General features: G+C 40.9%; 1 protein-coding gene across 7 annotated transcripts in view; it reads left to right on the top strand.

The window, feature by feature from the left end:
* Positions 1-8173: 8173 nt before the first annotated feature.
* Positions 8174-26863, top strand: part of TAB3 (TGF-beta activated kinase 1 (MAP3K7) binding protein 3) — a 92755-nt gene continuing 74065 nt past the window's right edge. For 4 of the 7 annotated variants that reach the window (XM_086387939.1, XM_086387941.1, XM_086387938.1 and 1 more), the window contains exon 1: positions 8174-8314. The gene's annotated coding sequence lies outside the window, so the exon portion shown is untranslated. The remainder of the gene's footprint in view (positions 8315-26863) is intronic. The other 3 variants (XM_086387942.1, XM_086387940.1, XM_086387945.1) reach the window with 1 other exon arrangement.

The following is a 26863-nucleotide window of genomic DNA, read 5'->3' as shown; positions in this document are numbered from 1 at the left end:
TATAAGTTAAATAAGCAGGGTGACAATATACAGCTTTGATGTACTCCTTTCCCAATTTGGAACCAGTCTCTTGTTCCATGTCCAGTTCTAACTGTTGCTTCTTGACCTGCATGGAGATTTCTCAGGAGGCAGGTAATTCCCAGCAAGGGACATAGATGTAAGCTGTTGGAAATGGGTAGCTCCAGTAATTCAGGAACAGATACATTGCCCTGAAGATGGGATCTTGGTGGCATCACAGTATTCACTACATATGTTCTGTACCATTGCTGTAATCTTAGTGAGGTCACTCCATATGAAATTCTTCCTAATTTACCTATCTATTCATTCTCTTCTACCTGCCTATTCAGAAATGGTGTTTTCCTCTCCTGTCTAGGAAGGATGCTGTACATCATTTATCAACCCACTGGATCTGTAGCAAACCTACCTTGCTGGCTTAAATCTATTTGTGATTCTTTCAACCTAATGGTTTGGGAAAGTGAGCTCTCGCAGCCTGTGTATGAGGATTCTCTTACAGCATCGTTGAGCTGATCTAGCATGAAGGAAAGTCACAATACATTTATTTTGGAGTAAATATAGAGCATATATTCTATTTGAAATGGACTTTAGGGAAACGAAATTAGAGATAACTTTGTACTGGTTTAGAGAACTGACTCCCTAAGTGTTTTTATTCCTATTATTAATTGACTTTTGACTCCAGACAAGAAAAAGATGATGAGCCAATTTTAATGAGACTCTTTCTTCTGAGAGAAAGGTTATCACTGCTGAGATGACTGCCTTGGTAGAGATGATCCAGTGAGGAACTGACCGCTGGATAGGAGCATTAGTATTTAGAAATGAGGGCTAGCAGAGAAAGGGAGGAATGTGAAAGGATTGATCCTGGTCACCAGCTGAAGTTGCCGAGATTGCTGCATCCAGCTCAGGTCACATCCTGAGACCCAACGCTATTCCTCTGGGTTGTTCCAAAAATAGTCCTGGTGAGTGTAGGTGAGTCATGTTCCAGGAGGAGCACTAACCCACCACCCATCCCCAGATACACAACTGTCAAGTTAGAGAATTTTGAAACAATGAGTACATTCTGCCCTGGGATCAGGGGTAAAAGGGTGGGGGTGATGGGCAACTGGTGTCTCTTCATTCTTTGTCTTTTGCACTTCATTAATAATTTTTCCCCTCCTTAGGTGTCTTGTTATAAAAAGGCTCAGTTTTGTTTCATTGTGGTTATGATAGGAAAAGTAAGCATAGGCTACCTTTAGTTCTTTCTGCAGGCTCAGAAAGCATTCTGACACCCTCATTATTAGGATGCTGGCCAATACCGAGGGAAGTGCTAAGTGAAGCTTAGGTGGGAAGCAAAGTAGATTATAGGGGAAATTTTAGATTATAAGGAATCCCTTTCTCATTGAGAACCACCAAATCACAAGGTAAAAGTAAATCAAGGGCCTACACAGAAGTGAAAATTAACATTATTTAAATACAGTACTCTTAATACAAATTTGTCTGAAAGTGATTCTGAAAATTCATGCTAGGAGAGGACATATGATCCATGTTGGTGTATGGCAGAAACCAACACAGTATTGTAATTATCCTTCAATTAAAAATAAATTTAAAAAAAATTCATGCTGGGTTTCAGGCATAAAGCTAACTGGAACCAGAGACCTGCCCTTCTCCCAGAGGGGTGGGTTGCACCAGAGCTCAGTTTCCCGTGGGACTTCCTTCTCTCACAGGACTGTCACATCTCTTCAGCCTCAGAGTCCCAGACAATGCATCTAAGCAGCTGGCACCCCAAATCCAGATTTCCTGGCACCCAGCCGCCTATCACCAATGTTTCCTCATAGGCTTGCTCTAAGAGGACGCAGAGCCAGTGATCCTGTCAACAGAATCCAGGCTGGCTCTTCAGGTTCGACAAGGGTTCCCTCTCACTCAGGCACAATTAGCCATTGCTGGCCCAACCCACCACCTGCAGAAACCAACACTGAGCCACATTATGGCACCGTTTCTCAAGGAGACCAGCCAACCACTTGAGCAAATTGATTGCTTTGGATCCCTTCCACATGGGGTGTGTGTGTATGACTGTGGGGCAGAAATTCATTCTTTCCAGAACTGATTCATACTCTCATTATGAGTTTGCCTTTCCTATTCACAGTTCCCCCAGCAGCACCACCATTCAAGAGTTTACAAAACGGTCACCTATTGATGTGGTCTCCCACACCATATTGCTTAAAAGCAATGGACCCATGTTAACTGCAAAGAAGTTGCACATGACCATCAGAATCACTGGTCTCATCACATACCTCAGACAGCCTAATGAAATGACCCATTAAAGGCCCAACTAACTTTTTAGCTTTTAGACCATACTCTGTAGAGTTAGGGTGACTTGGTGAGAGGGAGCCCTTGTTGGTACCATGAATTGCCTCTATTCTTATCACCCTAAGTGACCTTGGGTGAGACCAGAAGAAGTGCTGCCAGCTGAGCCCAACCCAAATTGCAAATCTATTGCATAATGAGCAAATAAAATGGTTATTATTCTAGGCTATTATGTTTTAGAGTGCTTTGGTTACGTGGCAATAGTTTATTAATTCAACAAATGAAGCCAAAAATATCTTAAATGGTACACGTCTCTGAAACAACTGAAGAGGGTATATTACAAATTCTATCACATTCTTTTTTTAAATTAGTTTTTATTGGAGTATAGTTGCTTTACAATGTTGTGTTGCATTCTGGTGTGCAGCAAAGTGAATCAGTAGGCTGGGTCTTTGTTGCTATGTGTGAGCTTTTTCAAGTTTCAGCAAGCAGAGGCTACTCTCTAGTTGTGGTGTGTGGACTTCTCCTTGCAGTGGCTTCTCTTATTGTAGATCATGGGCTCTAGAAAGCGGGCTCAGTAGTTGTGGCACACAGGCTTATTTGCTCTGCAGCATGTGAGATCTTCCCAGTTCAGTTCAGTCGCTCAGTCGTGTCCAACTCTTTGCAACCCCATGGACTGCAGTACTCCAGGCCTCCCTGTCCATCACCAACTCCCAGAATTTAGTCAAACTCATGTCCATTGAGTCGGTGGTGCTATCCAACCATCTCATCCTCTGTCATCCCTTCTCCTCCTGCCTTCAATCTTTCTCAGCATTAGGGTCTTTTCCAATGAGTCAGTTCTTCGCATCAGGTGGCCAAAGTATTGGAGTTTCAGCTTCAGCATCAGTCCTTCCAATGAATATTCAGGACTGATTTCCTTGAGGATGGACTGGTTGGATCTCCTTGCAGTCCAAGGGACTCTCAAGAGTTTTCTCCAACACCACAGTTCAAAAGCATCAATTCTTCGGCGTTCAGCTTTCTTTACTGTCCAACTCTCACATCCATACATGACTACTGGAAAAACCATAGCTTTGACTAAATGGACCTTTGTTAGCAAAGTAATGTCTCTGCTTTTAATATGCTATCTAGGTTGGTCATAACTTTTCTTCCAAGGAGCAAGCCTCTTTCAATTTCATGGCTGCAGTCACCACCTGCAGTGATTTGGAGCCCAAGAAAATAAAGTCTGTCACTGTTTCCATTGTTTCCCCATCTATTTGCCATGAAGTGATGGGACAAGATGCCATGATCATAGTTTTCTGAACGTTGAGTTTTAAGCCAACTTTTTCACTCTTCTCTCACTTTCATCAAGAAGCTCTTTAGTTCTTCTTCACTTTCTGCCATAAAGGTGGTGTCACCTGCATCTCTGAGGTTACTGATACTTCTCCCGGCAACCTTGATTCCAGCTTGTGCTTCTTCCAGCCCGGCATTTCGTATGATGTATTCTGCATATAAGTTAAATGAGCAGGGTGACAATACACAGCCTTGACATACTCCTTTCCCGATTTGGAACCAGTCTGTTGTTCCATGTCCAGTTCTAATTGTTGCTTCTAGTAAAGTGTGGGATCTTCCCAGACCAGGGATCAAACCTGTGTCCCCCACATTGACAGGCAGATTCTTAACCATGGAGCACCAGAGAAATGCCTGTCCACTCTTTTTTAGATTTCATTCCCATTTAGGTCACTACAGAGCACTGAGTAGAGTTCCCCGTGCTATACAGTAGGTTCTCATTCTCTGCTTAGTCACTTAGTTGTGTCCAACCCTTTGTGACCCTATGGACTGTAGCCTGCCAGGCTCCTCTGTCCATGGGATTCTCCAGGCAAGATTGCTGTAGTGGGTTGCCATTCCTTCTCCAGGGGATCTTCCTGACTCAGAAATTGAACCCGGGTCTCCTCTATTGCAGGTGGATTCTTTATCATCTGAGCCTCCAGGGAATAGTTACCTATTTTATACAGAGTAGTGCATATATGTCAATCTCAGTCTCCCAATTCATTCTGCTTTCCCTCTTGGTAACCATACATTTGTTTTCCATATCTGTGACTCTATTCCTACCCTGCAAATAAGTTCACTTGTACCATTTTTCTAGCTTCCATATAACAAGCAATCTTATATGATATTTGTTTTTCTTCCTCTGACTTACTTCAGTCTGTATGACAATCTCTAGGTATACCCACGTTTCTGCAAATGGCACTATTTCTTTCATTTTTATGCCTGAGTAATACTCCATTGTATATATGTACCACATTTTTATCCATTCCTCTGTCGATGGACATTTAGATTGCTTCCTGCTGCTGCTGCTAAGTTGCTTCAGTGGTGTCCGACTCTTTGCAACCCTGTGGACCATATCCCGCCAGGGTCCTCTGTCCATGGGATTCTCCAGGCAAGAATACTGGAGTAGGTTGCCATGCCCTTCTCCAGGTTAGGTTCCTTCCGTGTCCTGGCTATTGTAAATACTGCTACAATGAACACTGGGGAGAGAGCTTCTAGGCCCTTCCCTAAAGGCTCATCAAGAGGTGGCAAAACTGGTTCTGTGACTATGTATAACTTAAACACTTCCTGTAGCTTAAATGAGAGAAGACTAGAAGGGAAATTTTTATTAGTTATCACCTTTGAGAGTGTTGTAGATTTTCTCTCCCAATGGGGAAGGCAAAGGTAAGCAAGGGGACTTCTGAGAGCTGAGCAAGGAGTGTCTTCAAGATGTATCATTGTCCAACTGCTTGGTTACTGAACTGCAGCTGTTAGTACCTATCTAGAGGGAATCTAGAGAGAATTTTAGGGCGAGTCAACCACTATCTTTGGGGTTTGGAGACCTGTGGCAACATAGACAATACTGCCTGCTTCTTGCCAGAAGAATTCTGAAGGCTGGAAGCTTGCTGAGCAGCAGTGACAGGGTACCACGTCTGTTGTTCAGCATGGCCAGGATATGTGAGTTTCTCACAGATCTAGTGACTTGCACAGAAAGTAAAAAAGGTTGAGCCTCTTGCTTGTGCCCTGCCAGTGGATGAGGGGATACCGGAAGTAAGAAGTTGGGGGTATTCTACAGGAGGCAGGAAGTGAGAAATTAGAAAAGCTTGATTCATATCAAAGAACCAAGCCACAAGGAAGGTGCTGAAGAATCATACTCACCCACTGAGAGAGCCAGCATTTGGATGCCTGTCACATAAAAGAAATTGACAGCCTAGAGAGGACTTAAAATAGCATCAAAAAGTAAAAGAGACAAGGGGCTGAGGAGAGAGAGGCCAAATAGAAGAAAGAGCATCATTTATGTCCTAGGATGTGCTATCACATCTTCTCAGTGGGAGCCTAAGAAGAACCCCCAAATGAAACAGAGAAAGAGCTAATTTTAGACATCTGTCATGTCCAGAGAGGATAAAGCTATCCTATGATTGTACCTGTAAAGCAATAATTTACCATCTTCATTGCCACTCTCTTCCCTAGAAAAGGCTGTGGTTAGCAAAACAAGGGGAGAAATAGAAGCCTAAGGAACAGAAAGATAAGGCTTATACCTGCTTCTTTGACTTTAAGCTCCCCTCTGAGGGCAGGACTGAACTGGAGAGAGAAGAAACAATTTTAAATCAAGGTCTGAGTTTTGATCATTTTATGGAACTGTTGGTTGTGTTCCCAACCTTTTTTCTAAAGTCGTAAGACTGCTTAGAATAAGACCCCATTTTCCAGTCTACCCTGCATATAGATAAAATAACATGGTTAAGTGATGGTAATAACCCATGGTAGTGGCCTTAAAGGAAATGGGGATGCCTTCCTTTTCCTAATGACTAGAATGTCATGTGGTGCTCAGCCATACTGGACCAAATATACCAGGATGGCAAGTCTAGGGATGGTGAAGAAACAGGATAGAAGGGAACTAACTCTTGCTCAGGGCTTCCCAGATGGCGCTAGTGCTAAAGAACCCACCTGCCAATGCAGGAGACATAAGAGATCCCTGGGTTTGATCCCTGGGTTGAGAAGATCCCCTGGAAGAGGGCATGGCAACCCACTCCAATATTCTTGCCTGGAAAATTCCATGGACAGAGGAGCCTGGTGGGCCCAAGTCCATAGAGTCTCAAAGAGTTGGACACAACTGAAGTGACTTAGCATGCAACTCTTGCTTACTTTGTGGGACAGAGCAGCTATATTAGTCCACTTATGACATGTAATAAACAAAAGCCTCAGTGCTGTACTACAATACAGGTTTATTGCTCACTCATGGTTTTGTGAGTTGGCTGAGGCAGTTCTGTTTGGTATGAATCCTTGAACTTGAAGCAGGTTTGCTACAAATGTTTTAACACACTGGTTCCCACTATGTGTGGGTGTGTGACCTGACTGAATGGCCCCCTTTCTGACCACACCCAGCTTCCAAAATAAGTGGTTCTCAACACTGCAGCTGCTCTGCTTCAGAACGTGGATCAGGTTCAGTTTGGCACTATGTGTCTCATTCTCATTCCCAGGCTGCAAGGAGACTGGAAGCTCTCAGGACAGTGGCTCCTTCCCATAGCAGCAGTTGGAAAGCAGTTTGCCGTTTTCCCACTTGCAGACACAGCATCTCAAGCCTCCCTCAGAGATTCCAGCATCGGGAGATGCTGCTTCCAGCTCAGAGGTTTCAGCTCCACAATGCCCCTGGTCTAAATATCCAAGTTTTAATGACTGGAATAATCCTAACCGCTTTCCTTGGTTCCACCAGCTCTAGGCATAGGAGCTGCTTCACGCAGTTGCTACGTCAACAATATAAGAGTTCTCTTGCCTTTTCAGTCATCTAATGATCAAGTCTTTAAATTCTCTCCGTGAAAATATTCGGGATGGTTTGTTTCCTGACATCTCTCCAACTAATTCACTGGACTAAATCCCATGATTGTGAGACACCCTTCAAGAATTTTCTCGCCCGTAGTATCTGCCTCTCCTCATTTTTTATCATAGAATTCACTGTGCTGAACTATCATAGTTTTGTTCTTGCCCGTCTCCATCCTAGGCCAACAAATCCCTGAGGTCAGAGCACATGTTTCCTCAGTGACTGGCACATAGGAAAAACTCTGAAAAACACTGAGTTTGAATGAATGAATAAATGAAAGAGCGAGGAAAAATAAAACAGGAACAAAAGCAGCTGTTTTAGTATGAGATTTGGAAGGCTCCTGTAGCGCAAAATGAAAGAGAAAGTTAGATGGTGCCGTGGGAAACAGGAGGACTGTGGTTGCACACAGCAAGCGAACCGAGAACAGGATAAAGGGGCAGCTGAGGCTTTTTGCAAAGAATACTCGGTGACAGGGAGAGTAGGGAGAGGAAAGGGTTGGAGGATTCCCAGAGCCTTCAAAGTGTGCAGGTTGTTTGAGCTCTCGAGGGATGAGCAAGCCTTAAGTGACGTCGCTCACTTCGCCTCCGGGTCCCGCCCAGTCCTTGCCCGGGTTTCAGTTCAGGTTACTCCGCCCCCTTCGCCTCTGCCCCGCGCCTCCGGAGGAAACAGGTAAAACACGGAGAACTGGGTACTAGTTCAGGAGTTGTTTTGGGCATGCGTCCTCGTCGTTCCGCGCGCAGGCGCAGTAACTTTCGTCTGGTGCTGCCCGTTTCCGATTTGGGGTAGCGTTTGAAGTCAGTTCAGGCTATCCTCATTGACCGCCTTTCCCATGGGTCCCCGCCCTCCCGTGTGTGTGGGGGAAGCCTCGCGAGATCGCCATCGGCCGTCCCCGGCGGCGCCATCTTTGTGCCTGGCGAGCGACGGCGCTCAACGCGAGCCCTGAAGCTGGAGGTTCGCTTGCCAAGCTCTCGCCGAGACCGGATCCAGGAAATACGAGGCGGGCCTCGGTGGGAGGGACGCACTGAAGGAGGAGGGAGGGAAGGGGGCGGCGGCGGTTCTCACCGGACTCGGGCCCCGCTCGGCGCGCACCCAAGGGGGGTCGGGCAGGGAAGCGGCGCCGGGCCCGGACCCCCCGCGGGAACTGGCGACTGGTGTGAAGGCGAGGCGGCGGCAGCGGTGAACAGGGAGCAGCGGCTGCGGGTGAGTGTCCGCGAGGAGGCCCGGCACCTGCCCGAGCCGGGGCGTCGGGAGTGGCCCCGGGGTCGTCTCGGTGACCCCGCTCCAGGGCGGTGGGCGTGTGCTGGTCTGCAGGTGTCCCGGGGACTCGTCTCGGCCCGAGGCTGCGGCGGACTCGGAGCACTGCAGGGCTGCCGGAGGTCTGCGCAGGGCCTGGCGCGCCCGCCCGGGACGCCCCGGGAGGCCGAGAAGAGAGGGAGTGGCCGGGGGCCTGGGTTGGCCTTCGCCCCCCAGCAGAGGGGATGATGTCCTTCCTCGCCGGGACCCTGGGCATTGCAAATAGTGAACCTCTGTGTACTGGCTTCAAGCCCCCCAAAAGCGTTTGGGAATGAAGACTAGCAAGGTTGGGGTTTTTGAGGGTGTTGAGAGAACCTGGGGAAGACTAGTAGCGATAGGAGTTAATTGTTCGAAAAGACGTTTGCCAATGATTATTGGCAGGTGTGGAGTAAGGCGAACATACTGTCGACGTTCTTTTAAAGAAGATCACACAAGCAGTCCTCTGAGGTCCAAAACAGAGTTATTCCCAGTTGGAGTTCTATAGTTTAGTGCTGTGTGGCAGCTCATTAAAGTGCCTAAATAAACGCAGGACTTGGGGAGGGGGCGGTGGATGGGGGACAAGGTAGGTTAAAAAGTAAGCTGCATGTAAAATCAAAAGTTCATACTGTTGATGCAAAGCATTTTTGTCCTTACTGAAACGTAATTTATTTTAAATTGCCTAAGAAAACTTGTCACCTTTGGTCCAGACACGGCTTGTCAATTCCATGAGTTCCTTAGTGACATTTGTCAATCAGACAATAATTTTGCTTGTCATGCATTCTGGTTTGTAAAAGAACAAGAATGAATGGGAAAGAAGAACAACTTGACAAACTTCGTTTCTTTTACACACTTTTTCCTTTTGGAACGATAAGGGGATTTAGTTTATGTCTTTGCTTTGCAGATATTTTGCAATAATATACCAGAACATTTGTAAGAAGAAAGAAAAATTTCTATTAAGAAAGGGCTTTTGAGAGGAGAGTTTAATGTTTCACAGTATTCGCTTTTAAAGGCATCATCCTGGCTTTTAAAAGCAGTACCATAGGCATCACCCCTGGTAAAGTTTCTTTTTTTTTTTTTTAACGTACCTAAAATTTTTTTTTTATTGGAGTATAGATGATTTACAGTGTTGTGTTAGCCATGGTAAGTTTTGTGATGGTATCTTTTATAAATACCTGAAGAATGCAAACATATATACATACATAATTTTAAATGCCTCTATGATAGGAAGTGTTTGAATTTTAGCACGTTCCCCCTTACAGGTTTCTTAATCAATAGACTTTAGTGAAGGTAAATATTACATATGTGATTTTTATCTTTACATTTGACAGGACGTAATAATCTGTGTTCTGTCACTCTGAATTTTCTTCCACATGTTTCTTTGACACTGTCAACACACTCTGTACAGTTTGTATTGGAGCAAAGGGACCAAACATTGAGTATTCAGACACTGGGCTTGATGGGTTATGTATGTTTGCATTTAATCCTCATAGGTACCGTGTGCTAAAGGTAATAATATTATCTTTGTTTTACAGATAAGGACACTAACCTCCAGTATTCTTCAGTAACTTTCCTGAGTAGGTCATATAGCTGGTAAATTGTGGAGCTAGAACTCAAACTGATGTGTGTCTGATTCTAGAATATGTGCTTTTTCTACTGTACTCTGCATAAGTATATGTGCTGACTAATACACATTTTGGGAAAATGGAAATTTTTATTACAAAGAAATCTTTCAGTTCTGTTGGTAATCTTGAATGCAGTCAGTGTCCTTGGTTGAAAATTATCTATTTTTTTTCCTTTTCATATGTGTCAATTTTCTAGCCAGGGTAGCATTTTAGCACAAGCCTGCTGATTAGTGAGAATTCCTAGTAGCCACTAGTGACCTATCTAAAATTCAGATATTTTCAGTAACTTTGCCTTCAAGTTTCAGCATGCCAAAGATACTTCAGAGATCAAACATCTTGTTTATTCTGGTCCTGAGTAGTTATATGACTAAAATAAAATATAAACTATTATAAGGATTTGAATTTGCTTTATCATAACTTGGAGGTTTACGCACACATATCCACCCACCTACTCACCCAACCACCTACCTTCTCCAGCAAGTGAAGTACTTTATAGCAGATGCTGTTTTTCTTCTCTTTAATTTAGTACAGAGGTTTTGGACCAAATTTGTATTTTGCAGAAAAATACAGCAGCTATTCTGGGATCCAGCATAATCTTTAACGGGTCTAGGGAGTGAAAGACCGTGTTGGTGAAACAGTAGAAACATCATGCCAGTGCGTTCACTTTTGTCCCCCACTGGTCTGTGCTCCTGTATGTTTGTCATGATGCTGAACTTGCCTACCTGACCGTTATCTCTGCTTAAGAGAGAGTTCAACTGGAAGAGTAGCCACTGAAAGCTGAAATTAAAAAAAAAAAAAAAAAACAACAACAACAAATGCTAAGTGCCGGCACTCATCTTCTAGCAGGTCATTTGGTTAAGTTTACATGTCAAATTAATTAACCCAGGCTGGAAGTTCTGGAAACATGGGCATAAGAGGGTGGAGGAAAAAGAAGTCCTGTGCTCCTCAGCATCCGTTCATGTTTTATGGAGTTTGGAGCTTTGCTTGTAATATAATATCTTGAAGACTTCATGGGTCATATTTGGTAATGATTGAGCAAGTTTTTCTTAATAGGTACACTCCCAAGAACGGGTTAAATAATTCCTTATTTGTGAAGGTTAATTACTCATGATATTTGGGCTACTAGGCCAAAGAAGTCAATAAATGATAATGTAAGTGAGTGCTCACCAAGTAAATAAAAAAGCCTTTCTTAAATGATTTATATTGCCACTGTATTAAAAAAAGATACCAGGAAATTGTCTCATATGTATTTAGAAGCTTAGCTTCATACCTTCCTCATAATAAGCCTCAGTTTATTACTGTGACCACAGATGTTCATATCGAAAAGTGAAATGGTCCTGATGAAATATTTGAAACTGTCAAAATGAATTCTAAATATTTAAGAACATATATGAAACTTTGATTCATTGGCAGTTCTGTTAATTTATTTGTCTGACCCTCCAATATCTTACTTCCCCCCTGCTTCAAATTTCTGTCTTTACTTTCCTTCCTCTCTTTCTGACCCTGTTTTTGTTGGTACCTGGAGCTTTCCCTTAGTTCTCAGTTGACACTGAGGTCCTCTGCAGAATGGATGATGACAAAGAGGGCAACTAAACTCTTCTAGGTCCACTCCCCTTCTCCAGATCCACCTGCTCTATGAGGTCAAGAGGGACCCGGTCAAGACCCCTTAACTCACTGCATTCTTGCACAGTAGAATAAGAGTAGCCAGAAAGAGGGAGGCTTTGTCAAGACTCTTCCTGTGGTTTCTTTCTTTTCCTTGTCTCTCCTAAGCATTAAGGGGGAAAGCTTGTAACAGCCCATCTGCTGTGGAAGTAGCCACTGTTCCCTCATTGTCTTTTGCAGTCCAGCCCAACACTCACAGGCTTGGCTTTGCTCCTTTTAGCTGCCATCCCACCCTTCTTCCTTTACTCCCAAGTAGGTGTTGCCTTCTCATCCCAGGATCTCCTTCCACCACAGCGCTGTCTTTTTGTCTTTCTAACTCTGAAGCCTAGTACACTGTCCACTGCCCTCTTTTATACCTTTCCTCCTGCTTGGCCTTGATCATGGAAGCCTAGGCCTGTGGTTCTAGGGGAGCTGACTCAGTTAAGAGGAGGGAAGAATTCTTTTCTACTTCCAAGGTTTAGTGGGGCAGGGATATTCTTTTATTCTTGACTGCTAAATGAGTTTTCTGATAGGAACATTGCTCTTGAAGGTTCAGTATTTTATTATACTTCTGTATGCTTATGGTTGTTTAAGCTTTAGTGGACTGTCTTGGAAGCTTGGCACATTGGATCTTTGTTTCCTGGGAAGGCAAGTTCGAGGCTCAGGTAGGTGACTGAAAAAACCAGCTTGCGCTCCAGAAGTTGTTTGGGGTGGTGTGCTTTTTGTTACTCAGTGGAATGGTAGGGAGCAGATGTTTAGCTATCCAAAATTACATGTTAGGGGAATCAGGTGGCTCTTTGCAGAGATAAGCTGATAGTCTTTTTAGATGGTCAGTGGAGAATTTCTGAATTTAGAAATGTGTTTTGAAATACAATTGAAGTTCAGTCTATCCAGGATTAATGTTTGTCCTTGGAGCAGATGTTACAGTGTTGTGGAAAGAACAGAGTTTTTCTTTATCATGAAAGAATATCTTGTTCCCACTATTTCTTGCTGCTGTTCTGAAACTTTTCAGGGGTATTGGAACTATTGCAGTTATTTTACCCAAGTTTCTTTACTTAGTGATAAACATGGACAGTGTGTTTTAAGTTTTACTAGTTTGTTGTTGAAGTTGCATGCTGTTACCACCATTTGTATTGTTCAAACAAGGAATTTCAAAGTGATAAAAGCAAAGCAAAATACATTTAAATTTTGTTATCCCTAAATGTGTTCAGTCTTAGCTTGTTTGAAGGACATATTGCTAATAAGTGCTTCCCTGATAGCTCAGTTGGTAAAGAATCTGCTTTCAATTCAGAAGACCCCAGTTCGATTCCTGGGTTGGGAAGATCCACTGGAGAAGGGATGGGCCACCCGCTGCAGTATTCTTGGGCTTCCCTTGTGGCTCAGCTGGTAAAGAATCTACCTGCAATGTGGGAGACCTGGGTTTGATCCCTGGGTTGGGAAGATCCCGTGGAGAAGGGAACGGCTACCCACTCCAGTATTCTGGCCTGGGGAATTCCATGGACTGTATAGTTCATGGGGTTGCAAAGAGTCGGACACGACTTTCACATATTCCTACTAAAAGGCAAGATGGGCCCCGCTTTTTTGTCTCCAAGCCACTCATTTAAAAAATGAATTAGAGTTAAGTGCCCTTTGTTGTGGAGAAGGCAATGGCACCCCACTTGAGTACTCTTGCCTGGAAAATCCCATGGACGGAGGAGCCTGGTGGGCTGCAGTCCATGGGGTGACGAAGAGTCGGACACGACTGAGCGACTTCACTTTCACTTTTCACTTTCCTGTGTTGGAGAAGGAAATGGCAACCCACTCCAGTGTTCTTGCCTGGAGAATCCCAGGGACAGGGGAGCCTGGTGGGCTGCCGTCTATGGGGTCGCACAGAGTCGGACACAACTGAAGTGACTTAGCAGCAGCAGCAGCCCTTTGTTGAAGGTGGTGAAGAATCCACCGGCCAGTGCTGGAGACACTGGTTTGATCCCTGGGTCCGAAAGATCCCCTGGAGAAGGGCATGGCAACCCACTCCAGTAGTCTTGCCTGGAGAATCCCATGGTCAGGGGAGCCTGGCAGGCTACAGACCACGGAGTCACAAAGAGTTGAACATGACTGAGCCACCAAGCACACTCTCATGCCCTTTATTTAAGAGTTTACCAAATTATTTAATTACACACAGATTGCAGTGGTTAAAATATAATCTCTAGGGGTAAAATGCTCAGATATTCAAATCTTACTTTTCACACTAACTAGCTCTGTGATCTTGGGCAAGTTGCTTAATCTCTGACCTGTTTCCTCATTTTTGAAATTGGGATAACGTAATATCTACCTCACAGGACTTCCATGAAGGTTAAATGAGCCAGAGGATGTGTAGTATTTAGAACATGCCTGGCAATGGTAAATGCTCAAAAAGAGTTAGTTCTGTTATTACTTTATCATCATCATTATTACTGCTGCTATTACTACTTTAGCTACCCTCTGATATGATTCCCCTTCTGTTCTGGGGGTTTGTATGTATGTGTAAGATATGTATGTTTATTGTGTAATAGTTTTTTAATGCAAAACTTGGGGGGAATGGCAGGGAGAGCAGTATATTCATTGTTGGATACATCCAAAATTGGCCACAGAGTAGAAAATCCATAAAATATTAAACTAATTTTTTCCAATTACACGGTTTCTATTATATTAGATAAAAGGAACTGTGCCACTTTGACATTATGAGCAAAACTGGGTTATTTGAGTAACCAGAGAGTCTTTATTAGAATTTGTGTAAGTATAAGGCCAGAGTCTATGTAGACAGAGCCTTAATTTCTAAATGGTTCATTTATATGTATTACTTTTTGAAAATCAGCACCAATTTCCCACAGAAATAATGTCCCATATGGCCTTCAGATTCCCAGGCCAGCCCAACATATCTGAATTTGAGGACTGATAGTACTATAAAAACGAACTTCTATGTTTAACAATGTCTCAACAAGAATATGCACTGCATTCATCGGGTACAGAGAGATTATGAGCACAATCTTGAAGATGGTGTGTTGGGGTCATATTTGTTCACAATTCTAGCAAGGACTCCCAAGCCTTGTGCAGAGAAATTTCTTTTGTGGTGGAAGCTAAGCACAGAGTAAGTAGTGGGACCTGGTCTCTAGAAGGGAGGAGGTTTTTCTTGGCTTGCCTCCTCAAAAAGCTGTGTAGTATAGTTGTTCAGTTGCTAAGTTGGGTCTGAATCTTTGTGACCCCATGGATTGCAGCATGCCTAGTGGTTGCCGTCAAATTTCTGTTCTGTCACAGAACTTCTTGTGTAAAATGTAGATGTAAGTACTGCTTACTTTACAAGGTTTGGGGCAGTGTTAAATGTGTTAATAAATATAAAGCAATTAAAACAGCACCTGGCCCATTGGTGAGTGCATAAGAAACGTAATATGTATGTGTGTATGTGTGTGTGTATTATTAAGCTTTGGCTGTTCATTGCACATATCTGTTGTAGTAAAATAGGATTATTCTCCTCCTCTTCCACTGAGAAATACTTTCATAGCTTTTCATTTTCATCCCTGCCTAAAATAAGCATCTTTTTTTTTTTTTTGAGGCTTTTCTGGGAGTTTATTTTATAATATTGAAGCATTGGAGAAATAGGTGACTCTTTAAGTAAAGAGTCCCTTCTGTGTGTATCTCTTCATCCCCGTTTTAGGTCTTATAGGGATGTGGAGATGCATTGCCTAAAAATACTGACTGTGGATCAGAATTGAGGTATAAATGTTTTGACTTCTGGTAGTTCTTGCTAAGTCATTTTTTTTTAAAATAGGCAAAAATAGAACAGACTTCCCATATACTCTTCATCCAGGTGTATATAGCAATGGTACATTTGTCAAAACTAAGACACTAACATTGGTATATTATCATTAGCTAAACTGAGATTTATTTGATTTCACTAGTTTTCCCACTACTGTCCTGCTCTGTCTTAGGATTCATTTGAGGGTACCATGTTGCATTTAGTTACTAGGTCATTTTTAATCTTTAGGGGATACGTTTCTGTGGCCATAAAACCATTTTCTGGTTTAATCTTTCTGCAGGTCCTCAAAATGCCATGTGTTTCCCCTGGGGATGTCTAGTTCAGGGATTCATCTTGGCAGTGAACATTATAGTTTGAAATAAAAGAAGAGTCCTACGATAGAGGAAAGAATGCTGTGGTGTTAGGGTGGAGACTAAAGCATTTTTGTAATTTAGAAATATGTTGGACTAAACGGGTTATTTCATGTACTGTTTGTTCAGTTTCGATGGATTTAGCTTCAGAATGACAAGACATCTTTTTAAATCGTTAAAGATATATAAAAGAAATAATTCATATTGGATATAGAAGCTAACTGGAATGAATTGCAGAAAGTACTTGTAATTCTGGTTGAAAAATTAAGTTTGTACAATAACTTGTTGCTAATTTAGCACATTTATGTTTATTTATATGTATTGACCTCAGTGCGAGGTCATGATTGATCATTATTTTGTCTTTTTCAGGAGTACTGTATGCTATAGGTGCCATTGTCATTCTAAATTATCACTTATGCCTTACATTTGATGTCACAGTCATCATTTAGTGTAAACAGAAAGTTATCTGTTAGGTTGCACGTCATGAACTTTACTTTAGAAAGTCTTATCTTTTCTGCCCCAGAAATAGTATTTGGCTATTAGTCATGGATGGCAAACAAATTAATTTTGTGTTGGTAACATTTGGATGAAAATGTTTTAATTGAATGTGGTATGTGTTAAGGGACCCTGCCAATAAACAAACCCTTGGTGGGTTTAAGTGCTCTAGAACTTACAGAAAACTGGGAGAGGGGAGAACTTAAATATTTTCAGTTGTTTCTACTTATCAAGAGCTGCTTATGACCTTGGACAAATTACCCAATTTCAAAGGACCTTAGTTTCTTCGTTTATGAATTTAGGAGATTTGACTAGATGTGTCAGTCTATTCATTTCTAAGATTTGAAAGAACCTCTTATTTAATGAAAAGCTATATAGCACAGGGAACTATATTCAGTATCCTGTGATAAACCATAATGAAGAAAAATGTGAAAAAGAATGTGTATATAACTGAATCACTGTGCTGTACTGCAGAAATTAAGACAACATTGTAAATCAACTTACTTGAATAAAATAAACTAAAACCCTTATAAGATCATGTTGCTTATCTTGCATCTTTATGAATCAGCATTAGTCACTAAACTGGATATAAATCAATTTATCTTTTGAGGTTTGAATAATTACAAACCACTGTCACTGTAAGTTTAAGAATCTCCAGTTAGTTTGAGAGCTGTAGCAATATTTTTTGGTAATTAGCATATTATATGATACCTGCTTTTTAAGATTTTTGTTATTTAATTTCTGTGCTTTGCCCTGAAAGCAGTGGACTTCAAACTTTTTTGCTCTCATATCCTCTAATCAGTTTTGAAAATTAGGTACCCCTTTTTGTACCCTTTTGGTCACTTACTGCCCTCTAACCATTTCCCTGACTTTTAACATCAGAGATTGTTTTTGCCTATTTTGTATTTTATATAAATAGAATCCTACTGTAGTCTCCTGTGCAACATTAGAATATAGATAAACCTCAAATTATGAATATGAGATTTATCTACATTGTGTATAGTTGTTACCTGTTCTTTCTCATTACTGTATATTTCATTGTGTGAATGTATCAGTATATCCATCAACTACTGTTGATGGATATGTAGGTAGGTCTCAGTTTTTGACTTTGGAGTAGGCAAAAATTTCTTAAACAGGACTTTTTCAATGTATATATTTGTTTTAGAGTTGTGACTAGAGAACGAGAAAACTGGCTTGGCATCTGACAATTTTGCAACTGTTAATATATGGTAAAATGTTTTACTTTATAAATCTTGAAGTGTCGATATTTATAACTAGATCTAGGTGTTGTGCTTTTATAACTGTTTTCGGTAGAATTCCTTCAGAAATGTGTCATGTACTTCCTTGCTTATTTTGACTTGCTCATTTGTAGAAGTTCTTTACTATATGCTAGAAATGAGCTCTCACTGTGTATATATGCCATAGTTCACTTCATTCATTCCTTGATGGACACTTAGGTTGTTCCCATATTTTCACCATTATAAATAATGCTGCAGTGAACATGGGGGTGCATATAACTTTCCAAATTAGTGGTTTTGTTTTCCTTAGATAAATACCCCAACAGAATTGCTGTACTGTATGCTAGTTTTATTTTTAATATTTTTGAGAAACCTCCCTACCGTTTTTCATAGTGGCTGCACCAATTTAAATTACCACCAACAGTGCACAAGCATTCACTTTTCTCTGCATCCTTGCCAGCATTTGTTATTTCTTGTCTTTTTAATAATAGTCATTTTGATAGATGTGAGGTGGTCTCTCATTGTGGTTTTGATTTACATTTCCCTGATGATTAGTGATGTTAAGCAGCTTTTCATGTACCTTTTGGCCATCTGTATGTCTTCTTTGGAATAATGTCTATTCATAGCTTCTGCCAATTTTTTAATCAGATTTTTTCCATGCTATTGAGTTATGTGAGTTCTTTGTCAATTTTGAATATTAGTCCTTTATCAGATACGTGATTTGAAAATATTTTCTCCCATTCTATAGGTTGCTTTTTCATTTCTTAATGGTTTCTTTCTCTGTGTAGAAGCATTTTTGTTTTGAAGTAATCCCACTTGTTTTTTTTGCTTTTGATGTCAAGTCCAAAAATAATTACCAAGACGTGTGTCAAGGAGCTTACTGTCTATGTTTTCTTCTAGGACTTTTATGGTTTAGAGTATTATGTTCAAGTCTTTAATCCATTTTGAATTAATTTTTGTGTATAGTGTAATATAGTGATCCATTTATTGTTTTGCATGTGACTGTCCAGTTTTCTCAACACCATTTATTGAAGAGACTGTCATTTTCCCAGTATATATTCATGGCTTCTGTGTTGTAATGGACTGTCTGTTCCATTGATCTATATGTCTGTATTTATGCCAACTCCATACTGTTTTGATTAGTATAGCTTTGTAATACAGTTTGAAACCGGGAAGCATGGTGCTTCCAGCATTTTTATTTCTCACAATTGCATTGATTATTGGAGATCTTTGGTGATTGCATATAAATTTTAGGATTATTTGTTCTCTTTGTGAAAAATACCATTGGAATTTTGATAGGAATTTCATTGAATCTGTGGATTGCTTTAGGTAGTATGAACATTTTAACAATATTAATTCTCCCAATTCATGGGCATGTACTATCTTTTTTTCTGTCTTCAGTTTCTTTCAACAGTGTCTTGTAGTTTTCAGTATATACATCTTTAACCTCCTTCATTAGATTTATTCCTTGGTAGTTTATTCTTTTTGATGTGGTTGTAAATGGGATTGTCTTCTTAATTTCTCTGTGCAGTGCTATACTTAGTCACTCAGTCATGTCCGACTCTTTGTGACCCCATGGACTATAATATAGCCCACTAGGCTCCTCTGTCCATGGGGATTCTCCAGGCAAGAATTCTGGAGTGGATTGCCATGCCCTCCTCCAGGGGATCTTCCTGACTCAGGGATCTAACCTAGGTCTTCCGCATTGCAGGTGGATTCTTTACTGACTGAGCCATCATTTTATTAGTATAACAAAAGTTTTTTCTGTATTGATTTTGTATCTTTTAGTTTTATTAAATTTGTTTATTGGTTGTAACAGTTTTTTGATGGAGTCTTAAGAGTTTTCTATATATGATACCATGTCATCTGCAGATATTGATAGTTCTTTGTTTCCAGTTTGAATGCTTTTTATTTCTCTCCTAATTTTTTGGCTAGGTCTTCCAATGCTAGGAAGAAAATGGAGAAGGCAATGGCACCCCACTTGAGTACTCTTGCCTGGAAAATCCCATGGACAGAGAAGCCTGGTAGACTACAGTCCATGGGATCGCAAAGAGTCAGACACAACTGAGCAACTTCACTTCCAATGCTACATTGGATAAAAGTGATGAGAGTGGACACTTTTAGCTTGTTCCTGATCATAGAGGAAAAACTTTCAGCTTTATACTTTTGAATATGATGTTAGCAGTAGACCTGTACATATATCTTTCCACTCCCTCTGTACCCACTTTCTTGAGAATTTTAATCATGAATGAATGTTGAATTTTGTCAAATGTTTTTTCTACATCTATTGAGATGATAATATGATTTTTTTCCTTTATCTTGTTAATGTAGTACATTGTGTTGACTGATTGCAGGTATTGCCCCATCCTTGCCTCCCTGGAATAAACCCTTTGATTATAATATATGGTTCTTTTAATGTACTGTTGATTTTCATTTGCTAATATTTTGTTGAGAATTTTTCCTCTATGTTCATCAAGGATATTGGACTGTAGTTTTCTTTGTTTTGGTATCCTTGTCTAGTTTAGTATCAGCCCAATTCTGGCCTTTTAAAATGAGTTTGGAAGTGTTCTCTTCTGGTTTTTGTTGTTATTGTTGTTGTTTTTTCTCTCTTCTGTTTTTTGGAAAGAGTTTGGGAGGGATTTGTATTAATTCTTCTTTGAATGTTCAGTAGACTTCACCAATAGAGCTCTCAGATCCTGGACTCTTCTTTGTTGGGAGATTTTTGGTTACTGATTCAGTCTCCCTAATATTAATTGATCTATTCACATTTTCTATTTCTTCATGATTCACTCTTGGAAGACTGTTTGTAGGAATTTATTCATTTCTTTCAGGTTGTCCCCTTTATTGGTATTTAATTGTTCATTGTGGTCTCTTACGATCCTTTGTATTTTTGTGGTATCCCTTGTAAAGGTTTGTCAGTTTTGTCTACTTTTTCGAAGAACCACCTCTTAGTTTCATTGATCTTTTCTGTTGTCATTTTGGTCTCTATTTCATTCATTTCCACTCTGATCTTTGTTATTTCCTTCATTCTACTAACTTTGGACTTTTTTTTTCTTCTTCTAGTTCCTTGAAGTGTAATATTCTGTTGTTTATTTGCATCTTTATTGTTTCTTCAGGTAGGCCTTTGTTACTATGAACTTCCCCCTCTTAGAATTACTTTGTTGAACCTCATAATTTTGGTGTATTTTAATATTCATTTGTCTCAAGGTATTTTTTGCATATGTGTGTTAGTTGCTCAATTGTGTCTGACTCTTTGCATCCCCATGGCCTGTAGCCCACCATGCTCTTCTGTTCATGGAATTCTCCAGGCAAGAGTACTGGAGTTGGTAGCCATTTCCTTCTCCAGGGGAATCTTCCCAACCCAGGGATTGAACCCAGGACTCCTACATTGCAGACAGATTCTTTATCATCTGAACCACCAGGGATTTTTCTGTTGACCTATTAGTTGTTCAGTAACATGTTGTTTAATCTCACGTTAGTGAATTTTTCAATTGTCCTCCTGTGATTGATTTCTAATTTATACCATGTTTGGGAAAGATGCTTGATATGGGTTTATTTCTTCATTAAACTGGTAAGTTACATTTTTTAATGGCTGAGTTATACTCCATTGTATATATGTACATCTTCTTTACCCATTCCTCTGTTTATGGACGTTTAGATTGCTTCCATGTCATATTTATTGATAATAAGAGTGCTGCAGTAAACATTGGAATGTATGTATCCTCTCACACCATGATTTTCTCCCGATATATGCCCAAGAGTGGGATTGCAGGGTCATATGGCTTTATTTTTAGTTTAAGGAATGTCCATACTGTTCTCTGTAGTAGCTGTACCAATTTATATTCCCATTAACAATGTTGGAGGGTTCCTTTTCTCCACACCCTCTCCACCATTTATTTGTAGACTTTTTGATGATGGCTGTTCTGAGTGGTTTGAGGTGATACCTCATTGTAGTTGTGATTTGCATTTGACACCGCCCTTATGGCAGAAAGTGAAGAGGAACTAAAAAGCCTCTGGATGAAAGTGAAAGAGGGGAGTGAAAAAGTTGGCTTGAAGCTCAGCATTCAGAAAACTAAGATCATGGCATCTGGTCCCATCACTTCATGGGAAATAGATGGGGAAACAGTGGAAACAGTGTCAGACTTTGTTTTTTGGGGCTCCAAAATTACTGCAGATGGTGATTGCAGCCATGAAATTAAAAGATGCTTACTCCTTGGAAGGAAAGTTATGACCAACCTAGATAGCATATTGAAAAGCAGAGATATTAGTTTGCCAACAAAGGTCCATCTAGTGAAGGCTGTGGTTTCTTCAGTGGTCATGTATGGATGTGAAAGTTGGACTGTGAAGAAAGCTGAGCGCCAAAGAATTGATGTTTTTGAACTGTGGTGTTGGAGAAGACTCTTGAGAGTCCCTTGGACTGCAGGCAGATCCAACCAGTGCATTCTGAAGGAGATCAGCCCTGGGATTTCTTTGGAAGGAATGATGCTAAAGCTGAAAGTCCAGTACTTTGGCCACCTCATGCGAAGAGTTGACTCATTGGAAAAGACTCTGATGCTGGGGGGGATTGGGGGCAGGAGGAGAAGGGGACGACAGAGGATGAGATGGCTGAATGGCATCACCAACTTGATGGATGTGATTTTGAGTGAACTCCAGGAGTTGGTGATGGACAGGGAGGCCTGGTGCAATTCATGGGGTCGCAAAGAGTCGGACACAACTGAACGACTGAACTGAATAATTAGTAATGTTGAGCATCTTTTCGTGTTTCTCTTGGTCATCTGTGTGTCTTCTTTGGAGAAATGTCTATTTAGGCCTTCCACTCATGTTTTGGTTGAGTTGTTTTTTTGGTATTGAGCTGCGTGAGCTGTTTGTAGATTTGGAGATTTATCCCTTCTTGGTCACTTAGTTTGCAAATATTTTCTGCCATTCTGTGAGTTGTCTTTTCATTTTGTTTATGGTTGCCTTTGCAAAGGCTTTTGAGTATAATTAAGTCCCATGTGTTTATTTTTGTGTTTATTTCCATTACTCTAGTAGATCAAGAAAGATACTGCTGTGATTTATGTCAAAGAGTGTTCTTCATATGTTTTCCTCTAAGAGTTTTATAGTATCAGGTCTTATATTTAGGTCTTTGATTCATTTTGAGTTTATTATTGTAAATGGTATTAAAGAATGTTCCAGTTTATTATTTTTATTCATATTGTTTGACAGTTTATGGCTGTGTTGGATCTTTGTCACATATGGAGTTTCTCTAGTTGGTGTGAGCAAGGGCTACTCTTCATTGCTGTGTGGGCTTCTCATTGCAGTAGCTTCTATTGTTGTGGAGCACAGACTGTAGGTGTGCAGGCTTCATAATGTGCAGCTCATGGGATCTAGAGTGCAGGCTTAATTGTTGTGATGCATGGGCCTAGTTGCCCTGAGGCATGTGGGATCTTCTTGGACCAGGGATCAAACCCATGTTGCCTGGGTTGGCAGGCAGATTTGTAACCATTGGACCACCAGGGAAGTCGCAAGAATCTTCTAAGTTAATTCTTTTACATGTAGTGGTCATGTTTTCTCAACACCACTTATTGAAGAGACCTCCATTGTATATTCTTGCCTCTTTAGTTGTAGGTTAATTGACCATAGGTGGGTGGGTTTATTTCTGGGTTTTCTGTCTTGTTCCATTGATCTGTATTCTCTTTTTGTGCCAGTACCATAATACTGATTTGATGACTGTAGCTTTATAGTATAGCCTGAAGTCAGGGAGCCTGATTCTTCCAGATCTGTTTTCTTTTTCAAGATTGCTTTGGTTCTTTTGTATCTTTGTACAAATTTTAGGATTTTTGTTCTAGTTCTGTGAAAAATACTATTGGTAATTTGATAGGGATTGCATTGAATCTGTATATTGCTTTGGGTGGTATACTCATTTGACTATTAATTCTTCCTATCCAAGAACACTATCTATCCATCTTTCTATGTCATGTTAGATTTCACTCATCTTTGTCTTACAATTTTCAGAGTATCAGTGTTTTGTCTCCTTAGGTAGGTATATCCATAGGTGTTTTCTTCTTTTTGATGTGATGGTAAATAGGATTGTTTCCTTAATTTGTCTTTCTGGTCTTTTGTTGCTGCTGCTGCTGCTGCTAAGTCGCTTCAGTCGTGTCCGACTCTGTGCGACCCCATGTATGGCAGCCCACCAGGCTTCCCCGTCCCTGGGATTCTTCAGGCAAGAACACTGGAGTGGGTTTCCATTTCCTTCTCCAGTGCATGAAAATGAAAAGTGAAAGTGAAGTCGCCCTGTCGTGTCTGACTCCTAGCGACCCCATGGACTGCAGCCTACCAGGCTCCGCCATCCATGGGATTTCTGGAGTGGGGTGCCATTGCCTTCTCCCTTTTGTTGCTAGTCTGTAGATATGCAAGAGATCTCTGTATATAAATTCTGTATCTTGCAACTTTATTGAATTCATTGATGAGCTCTAGTAGTTTTCCGGTAGCATCTGTACGATTTTCGGGGCTTTCCCAGTGGCTCAGTGGTAAAGAACCCTCCTGCCAATACAGAAGACTCAAGAGATGTGAGTTCAATCCCTGGGTCGGGAAGATCCCTTGGAGTAGGAAAAGGCAACCCACTCCAGTATTCATGCCTGGAAAATTCCATGGACAGAGGAGCCTGGTGGACTATAGTCCATGGGATCGCAGAAAGTCAGACATGACTGAACATGCATGCATGTACATGTACAGTATCATGTTATCTGTAAAGAGTGACAGTTTTACTTTTTTTTCCAATTTGGATTCCTTTTATTTTTTTCTGTGATTGCCATGGCTAGGACTTCTAAAAGTGTGTTGACTAAAAGTGGCAAGAGTGGACATCCTTGTTTTGTTCATGATCTTAGAGGAAATGAGTATGATATTTGCGATAGGTTTGTCATATATGGCCTTTATGATGTTGAAGTATGTTCCCTCTATGCCACCTTTCCAGAATTTGTTTTTCTTTTAATCATAAATGGGTGTTAGATTTTGTCAAATGCTTTTCCAGCATCTATTGAGATGATCATTCAATTTTTATTCTTCAATTTGTTGATGCATTATATCACACTGATTTGTGAATATTGAAAAATGCTTGCATCCCTTGGATAAATTCTTCTTGATCATGGTGTATGATCCTTTTAATGTGCTGTTGGATTCGATTTGAAGGTATTTTGTTGGGAATTTTTATGCTTTTGTTCATCAGTGATATTGACATGTAATTTTCTCTTTTTTGTTGTAGTATCTTTGTCTAGTTTTGGTGTCAGGGTGATGGTGGCCTCACAGAATGAGTAACCATTTACATTTAAGGTTAATTATTGATGTCTGTTTTGTTAATTGCTTTGGATTCATCTTTGTAGGTCTTTTTTCTCCCCATCCTCTTTTTTTCTTTTGTGATTTCATGACCACATTTAATGTTGTGTTGTATTACTTTCTCTCCCTCTTCTTCTCCCTCATTGCAGGATGTTAGTTTCCTGACCAGGGATCAAACCCATGCTCCCTGCAGTGGGGAGCGCAGAGTCAAAATAACTGGACCACGTGTGTGTGTGTGTGTGTGTGTGTGTGTGTGTATCTGCTGTAGATTTTTGCTTTGCGGTTCCCGTGTGTGTGTGTGTATGTGTGTATCTGCTGTAGATTTTTGCTTTGCGGTTCCCATGGATTCTGATATAGCGATCTGTATATATAAACAAGATCATTTTAGGTTTCCTATTATCTGAGTTTGTACTCCTCATGATTGCCGTTTTGATACCATATTTATGCGTGGATGCTGTCCTATCTTTACTGTATGCTTTCCTTTACCAGTGAGCTTTCTTGTTTGTAGTATTCTTGTTTGCAGTTGTCCCCCCACCCCTTTTTTCCCCACCTAGAGAAGTTCCTTTAGTATTTTGCAAAACTGTTCTAGTGGTGCTGAATTCTTTTAGTTTTTGCTTGTCTGTAAAGCTTTTGATTTCTCCGTCAAATCTCAGTGAGAGCCTTGCTGGGTACAGTATTGCTTTCAGGTTCTTCCCTTTCAGCCTTTAAAGGTAACCTGCCACTCCATTCTGGTCTGCTGCTGCTGCTGCTAAGTCACTTCAGTCGTGTCTGACTCTGTGCGACCCCATAGATGGCAGCCCACCAGGCTCCCCTGTCCCTGGGACTCTCCAGGCAAGAACACTGGAGTGGGTTGCCATTTCCTTCTCCAGTGCATGAAAGTGAAAAGTGAAAGTGAAGTCGCTCAGTCGTGTCCAACTCTTCGTGACCCCATGGACTGCAGCCCACCAGGCTCCTCCATCCATGGGATTTTCCAGGCAAGAGTACTGGAGTCTGGTGCCGTTGCCTTCTCTGGTCTGCAGTTTCTGCTAATGAATCAACTGATAATCTTGTAGTAATTCTCTTATAGCTATTTGTTGCTTTTCCCTTTGTTGCTTTTCATTTTTTTCTTTTGTCTTTATTTTTTGTCAGTCTGATTACTGCGTGCCTCTGCATGCTTCACCTTAGGCTTATCCTGACTGTAGCTCTCTGTACTTCCTGGACTTGGGTAATTGTTTCCTTCCCGTGATAGGGAAGTTTTCAGCTGTTATCTCTTCAAATACTTGCTCAGGTCCTTTCCCTCTCTCTTTTCCTTCTGTGACTCATTTAATGCAGTTGTTGGTACATTTAATGTTCTCCAAGAGGTCTCTTGGCTGGTTGGCTGGTTTGATCAAACCTGTCAGTCCTAAAGGAAATCAACCCTAAATATTCATTGAAAGGACGAAAGCTGAAGCACCAATACTTTGGCCTCCTGATGCAAAGAGCCAACTCATTGGAAAAAATCCCGATGCTGGGAAAGATAGAGGGCAGGAGGAGAGCAGGTGACAGAGGATGAGGTGGTTGGATGGCATCACCGACTTGATGGTCATGAGTTTGAGCAAGCTCTGGGAGATGGTGAAGAACAGGGAAGCCTGGTGTGCTGCAGTCCATGGGGTCACAAAGAGTCAGACATGACTTAGTAACTGAACAATAACACAGAGGTCTCTTAGATGGTCTTCATTTTTTTCCATTCTTTTTTCTTTATCATGTAGCAGTGATTTCCACCATTCTGTCTTCTAGATCACATATCCTTCACTTATTTTGCTGTTGGTTGCTTCTAATATATTTTTTATTTCAGGTATTTGTATTATTCATTTCGTGTGTATGTTCTTTAGTTCTTCTAGGTTTTTGTCAAGCATTTCTTGTATCTTCTCAATCTGTGCATCCATTCTTATTCCAAGACCTTGGATCATCTTTACTATCATGACTCCAGATTCTTTTTTGGGTAGTTTGCCTGTCTCCACTTAGTTGTTCTTCTAGGGTTTTATTGTTTTTCTTTTTATTTATTTTTAAATGAAACAAAGATGAACATT

This window comes from Bos grunniens, chromosome X (genome assembly GCF_055505025.1).
Source record: "Bos grunniens cultivar Pamir isolate PY7600 chromosome X, Bosgru_T2T1.0, whole genome shotgun sequence".
Taxonomy (NCBI): domain Eukaryota; kingdom Metazoa; phylum Chordata; class Mammalia; order Artiodactyla; family Bovidae; genus Bos; species Bos grunniens.
The sequence above is the reverse complement of the archived record's forward strand: the minus strand, read 5'-3'. Positions and strand labels throughout refer to the sequence as shown.